We start from the raw sequence: 14,095 nt of genomic DNA, 5'->3' as shown, positions 1-14,095 counted from the left end.
TCTCTCTCTCTCTCTCTCTCTCTCTCTCTCTCTCTCTCTCTCTGTCTCTCTCTCTCTCTCTCATAGACACACACAGATAGATAAAATAGTTTGTAGGCCTGCTGATTAGGTTTAAACATTTTTTCCTTGACTCTTGACTCTCCTGACAAATCCCAGTTGAATTATGGTAAAACGAATTCAGCTTGGACCAGATCCTTTTGTTAGTGTTCGTCTTCTCCAAGTTTGTTGTAGTTGTCACCGACTTAGTGCAAGTCCTCCTGACCTCTCAAAGTCACAGAGTATTCTTGGAGCCTGGATACATCTCTCTCATGATAGGTGTTTGCTAAGATTAAGAAAGAACAATAAAAAAAGAGGGAGTCTAAAGCCAGGCTCAGGCTTGCTTAGTCAGGAAATATGCTTTTGATCTTTTGGTGCCACATTTTTATGTCCATAAGGTATCCCTTTCTCCTCAAGATAGTCCTGATATGATTTGCAGCAGCAGGGGTGGGGTGGGGTGGGGGGGCAAGGTCACCACTGTGACATCAGTTCTTCTGACTCTGTAGCCAGTGAGAAGACACATACTTTCTCAGTGTGCATGCCCTTTACCCTTCTGTCCTATGTAGCTGGACTAAAAATTCCCATGTAGTTGAGTAGAACTAGAAGTGGAAAGGGAAGCTCTGAGCTTGCTCCCTTGGATGACCCTTATCATATAGAGATTAGTTGTTGACCACTGTGCTTTGTGGTAAGAGTGTAGGATTTGGAATTGGAGGAATGTGGGTTCAAGTATTGTTTCTCTTATTAGTTGTGTGACCTTGAGTAGGTCATTTCAGTTGGTTCCTGTTGCCTCATCTGAAAATTCAGGGGTTTAGACTAAATGATGAACAAAGTCCCTTCTGGTTGTAAATCTTAAGCCTGAAAAAGGAAACATATGAGTCAGTCACCTAGCATTTATTAAGTGCCTACTATATACTGGACACGGTGCACATTAAATCATCATTTTTACCAGGCTGATTTGAGTTGTAGTACTTAGATTTAGTAGTGTGCTATTTCTTTTGAGAAAGAGGGCTAACCAGTATTTTTTTTCCTTTATTTAGTCATTCCCCCACCTTGGTTGCTAAGCAACCTTAACAGCGCTTCTGCCCTGTGTATTAAATATCAACTGCTATTATGCTTTCAATTTTTAATTAGTTAGGGTTTTTTCCTTACATTTTTTTCATGTCTCCAATCCTCTTCAGATCACTTGTCAGATGTAATTTTTTATATGAACAAGATGGAAGCAAGGTAGTTAATCATTTCTATAAAATGTCTTAATATAGATCATATGTACCATGTTTTCTTTAATACCTAGCATGTTTATTCAACTTTTTTATAAATATTATAGTGCATTCTAAAGGGTAGATAACAAAATGCTATATGTGCTTTAGAAATTCATCCCTGGATCCTAAATATTAGCTATAGGGATGGTGGTAGAAAATCACTCCTGTTCCCCAATTGATAGATGGTCAAAGGATATGAACAGGCACTTTTCAAAGGAAGAAATTAAAGCTATCTATAGTCATATGAAAAAATGCTCTAAATCACTATTGATTAGAGAGACGCAGATCAAAACAACTCTGAGGTACCACATCACACCTATCAGATTGGCTAATATGGCAAAACAAAAAAAAATGATAAATGTTAGAGAGGAGGTGGGAATGTTGGATCACTAATTCATTGTTGGTAGAGCTGTGAGCTCAACCAACCATTCTGGAGAATAATTTGAAACTATGCCCAAAAGGCTATAAAATGTGCAAACCCTTTGACCCAACAATACCACTTTTAGGACTGTATCCCAAAGAGATCATAAAAATGGGAAAAGGACCCACATGTACAAAAATATTTATAGTAGCTCTTTTTGTGGTGGTGAAGAACTGGAAATAGAGGGGATGCCCATCAATTGGGGAATGGCTAAACAAGTTGTGGTATATGAATGTAATGGAATACTATTATGATATAAGAAATGATGCACAAGTGGACTTCAGAGAAATCTGGAAAGACTTATATGAACTAATGCTGAGGCAGGGGAACAGAACCAGGAGAACATTATACATAGTAACAGCCACTCTGTGTGAGGACTGATTTTGATAGACTTAGCCCTTCTTAGCAATTCAAGGACCTAAAACAATTCCCAAAAACATATGATGGAAAATGCCAAGTCACATCCAAAGAAAGATGGAGTTGGAATGCAGAACCAAGCAGTCTATTTCCTTTTTTGTTTTGTTTCATTTTTTTTCTTTCTCATGGTTCTCCCTATTCATTATAATTCTTCTATACAACATGACTAATGTGAAAATGTGCTTAATAGAAATGTATGTGTGAAACCTATATCAGATTGTAAGCCATCTTGGGGAAGAAGGGGGGAGGGAGAGGGAGAAAATTTAGAACTTATGAAAGTGATTGTTGAAAACTAAAAAGAAATAATTTAATAATTAAAAAAGAAAAGCACTTATGTAAGTTTATAGAATATAAATAGATCATGAAGGAATGCAATATATAGGATATGAGTACTAATTTAAAAAGGGAAGAATGTTCAAGCTCTTTTTATAAAGGATAAAATTTCAGCTCCACAGAGGAGTTTATATATATATATATATATATATTTTTTTTTTACTGTCTTCTAGAATAAACATGTACCTATTTTTCTTAAAATTTCTTAGATGTGTAATTTCTTAAACAATAAATGCATTTTAATATTACATATCTCATAATTTTATGACATAAATTCACATGATTATAATTATGATTCTAATGAAATTAGATTTAGATCCACAGTTTATACAACGTACCACAAAAAACTCAAACAGGATATGAGAACTGAATATTAAAGATCATACCATAAAAAAAAAACTGAGGAGAGAAGCAGATGTTTTTTAAAATAGTTATGGATAGATGAAGAATTCTTTTTTTTTTTTTAAATTAATTTGTAGTTTTCAATATTCAGTTTTATAAGATTTGGAATTCTAAATTTTTTTCTCTCCCTCCTCTCTTCCCTCCCCAAGATGGCATACAGTCTGATATAATCTACACATGTATAATTATATTCAATATATTTCCATATTAGTCATGTGAAAGAAGAATCAGAACAAAAGGGAAAAACCATGAGAAAGAAAAAAACAAGAAAATGAAAGAGAAAATACATGCTTTGATCTGCATTCAGACTCCATAGTTCTTTCTATGGATATGGATAGCATTTTCCAGCACATGGCTTTTAAAATTGTCTTAGATCATTGTATTGCTGAGAAGAGCTAAGTCTATCAAAGTTGATTATCAGAAGATGTTTCTGTTAACTGTGTTACTTTGGCAATGTTCTCCTCACTTCACTCAACATCAGTTTATGTAAGTCTTTCCAGGTTTTTCTGAAATCTACCTGTTTATCATTTCTTATGAAACAGTAGTATTGCATTACATTCATATACCATAGCTATTTCACCCATTCCTCAATTGATAGGTATCCCCTCAATTTCTAATTCTTGGCCACCACAAAAGAGCTGCTCTAAATATTTTTGGACATGTGGGTTCTTTTGCATTTTTTATCATCTCTTTGGGATACAGACCTAGTTGTGGTATTGCTGGATCACAGGGTATGTACAGTTTGGTTACCCTTTGGGCATAGTTCCAAATTGCTCTCCAGAATGGTTGCATCAGTTCACAACTCCACTAACAATGCATTAGTGTTCCAATTTTCCTGCTTCTCCAACATTAATCATTTTCCTGTTTTTCATGTTAGCCAATCTGATAGGTGTGATATGGTACTAGAGGGAGGATTCTTAATCAGAGAAGGGATAGGGATGATCACAAAGATAAAATCGATAATTTTACTCCCATGCATTTAAAAAAAACATTTGCACTATCAAAATAAATGTATACGGGACAAAAACAGAAGCTGTTGACTGGGAGAAAAATCTTCAGCTCAAACATACCAAAAAAGATTCTGCTATCTAAGATGTATCTTAAAGTGACAAAAATATTTAAGATCAAAAGCCATTTACCATCGGAAAGAAATGTTCAAAGAATAGCAAAAGAGAATTCCCTGAGGAAGAATTACAAATTATGTATTGTTGTTTGTACATTTTTTTTTAAAGCAGTTGGGGTTAAGTAACTTGCTCAAGTTTACACAGCCAGTTATTTCTGGGTGTGGCGGTAAGTATCTGAGCCTGGAGTTGATCCCAGGTTATCCTGCCTCTGGGGCCTGTGATCTTACTCACTGAGCCACCTGGCTGCCCCTAAGCAATTGGGGTTAAGTAACTTGCTCAAGGTTACACAGCCAGGTGTTTCTGGGTGGGTGCTAAGTGTCTGAGCCCTCATTCGATACCAGGTCATCCCAACTCTGGGGCCAGTGCTGTTACTCACTGTGCTACCTGGCCGCCCCTATCCTTCATTTTAAAAAATGTCCAGTCATGGGGGGAATGTCTTGGCTCGTGGGTGAATTGGATTTAAGTGAAGCAGAGTTGCACTGCACAAAGTTGTCGGCCTCACTCTCACTTTCCAGGGTCATCAAGGCAAGTAGCAAGACAGAAGTCAGGATGACTGATATTGGGCTGGAATACAGTGGATGACCTTGGGGATTTTGATGTCAAACCAAGTTCTAAGCATTCCAAAGTGCCTGCTTCATCTACTTTCAGGGTTATTGAAACAAATTGTTCTCTTCCACCCATTCTGTGTTGGGGATAGGGGAGAAAGCCTAGGATAGACATCCCCTCAACTTACCGGCAAATTTGAGGTCTGATTACCCCCATTACTGATTACCTGATTTAGCCCATCAGCCAAGACAGTTTACCAGAGGGTGACCACTGCACATGCTTCTTGGAGTCAAAGGTGAGAATTGAATGAAGGTGGATGAGCAGCCCTGAAAAGGGCTTGGAAAGCCCTCACCAGAGACGTTAGTCCTCCCTGAACACTCCATACTCCCCACGGACAAATTCTATACTAATAACCATATTAAAGTTGCAATCACTGAATCACTATTCATATGAAATACAAATCAAAACAACTTGAAGGTTTCACCCAGAAAAGATGGCAAAATGTGGGTATTCTTAGTTTTTGAAGGGCTACAGAAAGACAGTCATGCTAATAATACTGTACTGGTGGAAACATAATTGTGACAACCATTTTGGAATAAATATATCCATCCCCTTTGACACAGAGGTTGATAGTGCATATATGCATATATGTCATGGAAGTAAAAAATAAACAAAAAAGGCTATCCTCTCTTTTCCTGAGTTTCTTTGACAGAAAAATGGGAATAATGATAGCACTTATTTTCCAAGATCAAATGACATTGGATTTGTAAAGGATTTGTCACGGTGCCTAGAACATATAAATGTTAGCTGTATAATAACAACAGTAGCAACAATAATAATTATTATTACTAAAATATTTATAGCAGCAGTGTTCATAAAACATGAAAAAAGTAGATGTCTATAAAATGGAGGCTATTTAAACATTGTTGGTATGTGAATGTAATGGAATATTACTGTGCCTTAGGAAATAATCAATGTGAAAAATTAAGAGAACTGACTCAGAGTAAAGTAAAAAACAACCAGGAAAACAAAGTATACAATAACTACTACAGTGTTAATGAAAATAATAACCTTTTTGTTCCTTAAAAAACAAACTGACTAGTGTGTAATTATAATGACCTAGATTGTTCCCAAAGAAGAGATGAAAATAAAAGTTTCTCTTCTTTCTCTGCATAGGTAGGGATAATGGGTGTCGTTGTTATGTTGACTATCATGTCTTAATTGTTGCTTTTTTCTCTCTTCTTCATTACAAGAAATGACTCTGATTAGCAGAATAGGGGAGAAATTCACTTAGAAATGGTGATACAAAGAAAGATAGTAATGCAAATTAATTTTATAAAAGCAAGATTACATATAAATCTTAAATTTATGTAAGATGTATATAAATAACATAAACATATTTATTAACTCATTTTTGTCCCTTCAAATTTATTTCTAGTAATGTGGAGACTTATAGTGAAAAAAATTTTTTAGTTTTCTTTTTACAGAACTTTAAGATTTATACAATTATAAAATAATATTAATCTGCAAGGAATGTCATGTAGAATCTGAGATTGAGGCAGGTGAAGTGACCTAGATTCTTAGATGGTATGATTTGGAATGTATCTTTGAGATAATCTAATTCAGCCTTCTCATTTTACCCACAAGGAAGCTGAGGCCCAAAAAGCTAAAGTTAATTGCTAAGACTCCCAAAGCTTCCTGCTTCCAAGTGCAGCCTTCTTTTCATGACATTTTGTGACTGAAGCTAAAAAATAGAGTAGAAATCCTAACATTGCACTAATTTAAAGAATTTCTCCAATTGATTTAACCATTTTAATCTCTATCTATCACATTTTATTTTTTGATGTCCTCTTACCGATTTAACATTAAATAGGATATCCTGGGTTTAAAATCATAAAATTCAGAGGTGGAAGTAATCTTGAGGATAATTATGACTAATTTTTTTCTTTTTCTTTGTGGATAAGGAAGCTGAGGCCCAGAAAGAAGTGACTTGCATAAGGTCATGTAGGTATCGAGTTATCAGAGTCAGGATTTGAACCCACACCAGCTGACTCTTTGTGCTACCTCAGCCTTTGGCCTTCCCTTCATGATGTCAGCATGTGTTTTCTCTTTCCTCTGTGCCACATGTAAAGTCATGCATCTGCTCTTCTTTGGGTGCATTCATTCTTTTTTTTTTTTTTTTTTAAAGCAATCAGGGTTAAGTAACTTGCTCAAGGTTACACGGCCAGTTATTTCTGGGTGTGGTGCTGAGTGTCTGAGCCCGGGATTTGATCCAGGTCATCCCAACACTGGAGCCGGTGCTCTTACTCGCTGAGCCACCTGGCTGCCCCTTAGGGTGCATTCATTCTTAATAGTAAAATCTCAGAATAACTTATTTTTCCATTGAAAAAGGAAGGAGCAGGGGCGGAGCCAAGATGGTGGAGTAGAAGCAAGAACTTCCCGCTGCTCCAGCTTCCACCTTCCCCAATCCATGTAAAAAGGGGACTCTAAACAAACTTTGGAGCTGCAGAACCCACAAAATGACACAGAGAAGCTAACCTCCAGCTGAGGACAGCCCAGCAGGCCAGCAGGAATCAGCCAGCGCAGCGCTCTGGGAGCCGAGCCCAGCCCCACACCGAGGCTTTAGCCCCAGGGCGGGCCTGACCAGCTGCCTGCCAGAGGCACTCCAGATCAGCAGCAGCTGTGGCGGTTTCCAGATTTATCAATACATAGATGCAAAGGACAAAGTGAAACATCAATGCAGTCTGGACTTTGGGACCCAGTAAGTGGGGGTGTGTGGCTTTTGCCACCCCCCCCACGGCGAGAAGCTGCTGAGACACTGGCACAGCCATCCAGCACCACATGGCAGCTTCAGCTCCTGGCCTGCAGAGTGTAGGGGGACCAAGCACCAGTCTGAGGGGTAATCGCTCTTGCTTTAACCTGCTTGGATCTGGATTGCAGTCTAGGGTAGAGGTCCTGGGGTGTGTGTCCAGCTTGCCAGAGTGTGTGGAGACCTCAGAGAGGGCACCCATCTAATACCTCCGGCAACTGAGAAAACCCCAGCGTTTGGGACGAAAACTCCCCTGTCTGGTGGCAGAGTCCTACTGTGGCAAAAAGCCCAAAAGTCAAATCATTGAGTGGCAAAATGAGCAGGCAAAGGAAGCAAAGCAGACAGAAGATTCCAATGTTACACTCCTATTTTGAGGACAAGAAGGAGCAAGGCATGGAACTTGAGGAAAACAGTGAAGTCAGAACTCCTGCACCAAAAGCTTCAAAGGAAAATACAAGCTGGTTACAGGCCATAGAGGACCTTAAGAAGCAGATAAGAGAAGTGGAGGAAAAATTGGGAAGAGAAATGAGATCAATGCAAGAAAATTATGAAATGAGAGTCAACAGCCTGACTGAAGAAAATAATACCTTAAAAAACAGACTGACTCAAATGGCAAAGGAGGCTCAAAAAGGCAATGAGGAGAAGAATGCCTTAAAAAGTCGAATTTGCCAGATGGAAAAAGAATCTCAAAAGCTCAATGAAGAGAATCATTGCTTCAGAATTAGTTTGGAGCAAATGGAAGGTAATGACTTTATGAGAAATAAAAATGCTGTTAAACAGATCCAAACAAAAGAAAGAATAGAAGGCAATGTGAAATATCTCATGGGAAAAACCACTGACCTGGAAAATAGATCTAGGAGACATAACTTAAAAATTGTTGGACTACCTGAAAGCTATGACCAAAGTAAGAACCTAGAAAGCATCCTCCAGGAAGTTCTCAAAGAAAACTGCCCTGATGTTTTAGTACCAGAGGGCAAAATAGAGTTTGAAAGAATCCACCGATCACCTCCTGAAAAAGATCCCCAAAAGAAAACTCCTAGGAATATTATAGCCAGGTTCCGGAATTCCCACATTAAGGAGAGAATATTACAAGCAGCCAGGAAGAAACAATTTGAATATTGTAGAAAGACAATCAGAATAACCCAGGATGTGGCAGCTTCTACACTGAGGGATCGAAGGGCTTGGAATGTGATATTCCGGAGGTCAAGGGAGCTGGGACTAAAACCAAGAGTCACCTACCCAGCAAAACTGAGTATCATGTTTCAGGGGAAAATTTGGTCATTCAGTGGAATAGAGGACTTTCAAGCATTTTTGCTGAAAAAAACCAGAGTTGAGTAGAAAATTTGACATTCAGATACAAGAATCAAGAGAAGCATGAGAAGGTAAACATGGAAGAGAAATCATAAGGAACTTATCAAAGTTGAACTATTAACATTCCTACATGAAAAAAATAATTGTATTTTATGAAACTTTTCTCAGTAGTTGAAGGGATTAGAAATATATATATATATATATATATATATGTCTATATATGAGGGTATATGGGCATATGAATACATATGTGAATGTTTGTATATATGTTTACAGGTATACATAGATAGAGGGCACAGAACCAATTTAACAGGAAGGGATGATACTTAAAAGGTGAAATTAAGAGGTGAGAGGTATATAATGAGAGGAGATGGGGAGAGACAGATTGGGGCAAACTATCTCATACAGAAGAGGCAAGGGAAAATGGTTGCGATGGAGGGAAAGAATAGGAAGGCAAAAGGGAATGGGTCAACCTTATTCCCATTAAATCTGGCTTGAGGAGGGAGTTAAATACACTCTAAATAGGGGATCTCACCCTCCAGGAGAATAGGGGGGTGAAGGGGATGAGAGGGTGGATGATGGAAGGGAGGGCAGGCTGGGGGGGAGGGAAGTTGGAAGCACCCACTTTTGAAAAGGGACAGGATCAAAGTAGAGAATAGAATAAGTGGGAGGTGGGATAGGAGGGAGGGAAATATAGTCAGTCTTTTACAATATATCTACTATGTTATTGCTTTGCATTAGCCGCACATGTACAACCTATACTGAACTGCTTGTCTTCCCAGTGGGGATGGGTGGCAGCGGGGGAAGGGAATCAGGAATCTGGAATTGAAAGTTTTAAAATCAAATATTCAAATATATATATGAAGGAGCTTTGCATTAAGTGACAGAGAATAGCTCTAGGCCCCACCATGCTTCCTCCATAAGAAAAACAAGTGATATAAATAGTTGGAAAACATTACACTTCTGTCAACACTCTGCAGAAGCTAGGGAACAGATTTTTCTCTCCTCATGTACAGTGCTCAAGATGCAGAGCAGCTCGGCTTTTAGAACTCCATGAAGTGCAGTGCCTAATTGTTGTCCTCTCTGAAAGACTGATAATTAGTAGTATTAGAGATTGTAATTCCAGTGTACCTGCAATGTGAATGCTACCCAAAAGATGACTGGTTAGAGTAATTTTGAGAATCTGGGCAAAATATGGCAAGATGCTACCAGAGGCTTATTTTGGAAAGATGATAAAATCTCCATTTTCAGTCTGTTATTAACCTTTATCAAGACTACATTTGAGTACTTGATCTTTGAGACCTTTAGCATTTATTAAGTGCCTACTGTGTGCAAGGTGTTGGTGAAAATAAAGGGAAAAAAAACAGCCTTCCAGGAGCTTACATTCAATTTTGGGGCATATGTAGGGGGATGAACAGAGAACAAAATGGGGAGAGTCAAAGAACAAAAAGTAAAAGCAAAATACCTTTTTTTAGGGGAGAGGTGAGCATTAATTCCTTGGGGGATCAGGAAGGGTCTCATGGGGATCACACGAGTTGAACCTTTAAAGAGCTAGGATTCCAAGATGTGGAGGGTGAGCATTTATGGGCTAGGGAATAGGCAAATACAGGAAGATGAAATACATGTTTTTCTCTCATAGAGAAAACAATCCACTTAATATCTTTGGGCTTTAGTTTCCTCATTTGTAAAATGATGGGGAAGGACTAGATGGTTTCTAGTATTCTAACCCCTCTCAAACATGCCTTTTACTGACCTGCCTACTTTTGATGATGGTACCACCATCCTCCTGAAAACCTAGACTTAGTTCTAGGTATCATAGTTGACTCTTCCTTCTCCTTCATGCTTTGGGCCTAACTAGGTGTCCCGAGATTCCTACTTGGGGTGGAGGGGCTTGCGTAGCCCAATGAAACTATGAGCTACACCATGCAGGGTTACCCAAGATGGAAAGGTCATAGTGGAGAGTTCTGACAAAAGGTGATCCACTGGAGAAGGAAACAGCAAACCACTCCCGTATCTGCCAAGAAAACCTCATGGACGGTATTAAAATGCATGACATTGGAAGATGAGTCCTCAGGTTGAGGACCTAGCATGCTGTGTTCCTTTGGGGTCATTAAGAGTCAAATATAACAGAACAGCTAAGCAACAGCAACAATCTGGCTCCAACCATTTTCTTCCTTCATTTTCTCTATATTGCAGACAAGCTTGACAGCCAGTGATTATATACTATGTCCTACCTTCTCAGTTTGTAAAATTTGTCTCCTCTAACTGAATTGCATTCTCTCCTCATCTTTTTTTCAGAATCCTTTTTCTTTTGGATTCTGAATAGGTGCTGCCTCTTCTGTGAAGACTCCCTTAGTTTCACCCAGATCATTTTTTTTTCTTTTCCCAACATTAAGCTTTAGCTCTTAAAGTGCCAACATTTTGCACTGCTTGGCACAATTGTTCAGTCAAGTCTGACTCTTTTTGACCCCATTTGGGGTTTTCTTGGCAAAGATATTAGAGTGGTTTGCCATTTCCTTCTCTAATTCATTTTACTGATGAGGAAACTGAGGCAAGTGGGGTTAAGTCACTTGTCCAGTAAGTATAGTAAGTATCCGAGGCTAAATTTAATTTCATATTTTCCTGAGTTCAGACCCAGCATTGAAAATATTCTGCTCCACCTATGCTTAATAACTGTTTACTGACTAACTGCCTTGCCCACAGAGGTGCTTAATAAATGTTTATTGAATAGAATTTCATTATTCTTTGATGCCTCTTTCTTGTATATCTGCTTTAATCTAATCCATAAAAATTATAAACTAGAGGTACAGAATGAGACATCATTTTCGGACATAGCTTATACTCACTTGTTACAAGAGAGGGCTTTTTTTTCTTTTCTTTTTTATGGAGGTGGGTTGGAAATGAGGGTAGTGTTAGGGATACTATAAAAAAGGAATAAAATAAAGAGGCACCAGTGAATATTTAAACAAGAGAGAACAGAAGGAGGTTCAGATGGGGACACAGACAAGTAGGGCAGAAATGGAAGCACCTTGTTAAATTTGAATTATAAAAAACAAAACAAGCAGCCAAGCTGTATATAGTGGAAGAAAAAGATAAACAGTATATGATAAAAGTTCATAGTTTCATATACAATCACTTTTCTTTGGTTTTTGGTGCATATTGAAATACTCATTTTTGATGTTTATTAAGAAAGAAAAAATATCACCATAAGTACTCTCAACTGTGAATTATGTTTAAATAGCATCTCTGGTTCTCTCACGACTTCCTAGTTAATTTTATTTTTATTACTAGCTTTGGGGCATTATACAATATAGCTAAATGTCAACACTGGTATAAATCTGCCCTTTAGCTGATTCAATCCATGCTCAAAGAAGGCAGACTCATTGCTAAAGGCTTGTATTAAAGGGAGGTTGCTACCATTGACTTATGATGGATAAGGGGGAAAAAGACTTTCCCTTGAAATTAAGGGAGAAGTCCTGTTATGACATGTGACTGCGAGTTGCAAGTCTGTCACTTTCCATCATTATAGAGAGTGCAGACCATTCATTTTCATGTGCTTCAAGTGAATGATTCTGTGTTTGCTGTCTAGAGGCCATTGGGAGCTTCAATTTGTTTGTTGCGGTGGCAACCTTCAAATGGGAACTTAAAAAGGAAAATCTGGGAATGCTTTGGAATAAATGCGTGTTTAAAATGCCCTTTACTCTTGGCTTTTACTATGTTTATACCTAATTCTTAAATAGTAAAGTAGAATTGTTTAAGAAGCTCTTAGCAGACAGACAAACAGCTGGTGGGGGGGGGGGAGAGCATCAGGCTTCTGTTTCTGATTTAAATCTCAAATTGTTGCTTTAATCCTCTTAGGGTAAACATGAATTCTAGTGACTGCTTGGAAAGTGGATCCCCAAACAGATCAAAGCAGCTGTGTTCTGAGAACAATGTGAGGTTTTCAGAATTCTAAATTCTTTGCTTCACTTAGGCTATTGGACCATTATGCAGCATCTTTATCTGTGCCTCTGTTCCTCCATCACTAGACATAAAGAGCTCAATGCTAACCTTGGATGGATGTTCGAGATGGTTTGATCCCTTTACACTGATCCAGCCCCTACTCATTTCACATTCATTTTATGTCGATTTGCCATTCTATGAAATATTTATATTCATGTGATAGAAATGCACATATAGAAGAAGTCAAGTTAAGGTTTTTAAATGTTTATTTTTGGAGGAGGCAGAGAATATTATTTCCATACCCAGCCATTTATCCCTGGTCCCTCCCTACTTCTCCCTCCCTTCCACAATTTCCTTGGTGAGTCGGTGACCTTTCAAGGTATCTCCTCAAAATATAACAAAATCTTCAGTATATGTGGGGATATCTGAAAAGATTTTGTAAGCATAACTATGTTCAGGTTGGAAAGAAATTTACATTTTCTGGCTCCCAGATTTAGATCTGGAAGGGACAAGTAGAGATGATCTAATCTGACTTATTTGAGGTAAGGATTATATGGCTCAGAGAGACTTTGACTTACCTAAGGTCACACAGATAATGACAAAGGCAGTATTTCAACCCAGGTCTTCTTACTCCAAATTCATGAGTTTTTTGTTTGTTTTGTTTTTGTTTCATTGTAGCACGCTGTTGCATTTATTAAAAAAAATATACATCATCATCATTGTTAAGTCATTTCAGTTGTGTCTGACTCTTGGTGACCCCATTTAGGGTGTTCTCTGCAAAGATGCTGGAGTGGCTTGCTATTTTCTTCTCCAGCTTGTTTTGCAAATGAGGAAACTGAGATAAACAGGGTTAAGTGACTTGCCAGGATCACACAGCTATTAAAACTGGATTTGAACTCAGATCTTGCTCATTCTAGGCACAATGCTCTATCCTTTGTTCCACCTAACTGCCTGACAGTCATCATATATGTTTAATCATGCCATGGGATTTACATATCTTTCTCCACGTTTATAGAATTGAGGGTTACATTTCCAGTCATACTTTCCAGACAATCATATCTGAGGTATGATTAATTCCATTTAATTTGGATAATTGATGTTTTTATACACATTTGAAAATTTTGTTATTTTCTTGAAGGCCCTTTTAAATAGAAGTGTTATACAGCTAAGTTCTTTTTTTCTCTTTATATCCTATATATTGCCTTATGGGAGCTCTTTCCATAATGATGGTTTATAGGTTTATATCATGTAGATAGATTATAATAACCTTCCATTGGCCTGCTTTCCTCAAGTATCTCTCTTTTTCAATCCATCTCTCACATGGCTGCCAAAGTAATTCCCCTAAAGCCTAGATTTGACCATGCCTTCCCCCCCTTACTCAGTAAAATCCAGTGACTTGCCATTTATTCTTTTTTTTTCACTTTTCACTTGACATAGACTTTTTAATGTGAGAGAGGGGTTCACGGTAATACAAAAAAGTTTAAAAACCAGGCTC

The 14,095-nt window shown here is 38.0% G+C and overlaps 1 protein-coding gene across 1 annotated transcript in view; it reads left to right on the top strand.

The window, feature by feature from the left end:
* SH3GL2 (SH3 domain containing GRB2 like 2, endophilin A1) overlaps positions 1-14,095 on the top strand; it is a 248,132-nt gene that overhangs the window by 104,691 nt on the left and 129,346 nt on the right. The gene's annotated exons all lie outside the window — the stretch shown is intronic.

The sequence above is a fragment of the Petaurus breviceps genome, unplaced genomic scaffold (genome assembly GCF_028583685.1).
Source record: "Petaurus breviceps papuanus isolate PSGF00001 unplaced genomic scaffold, PetGlider_PUasm1.0 187, whole genome shotgun sequence".
Taxonomy (NCBI): Eukaryota; Metazoa; Chordata; class Mammalia; order Diprotodontia; family Petauridae; genus Petaurus; species Petaurus breviceps.
The sequence above is the reverse complement of the archived record's forward strand: the minus strand, read 5'-3'. Positions and strand labels throughout refer to the sequence as shown.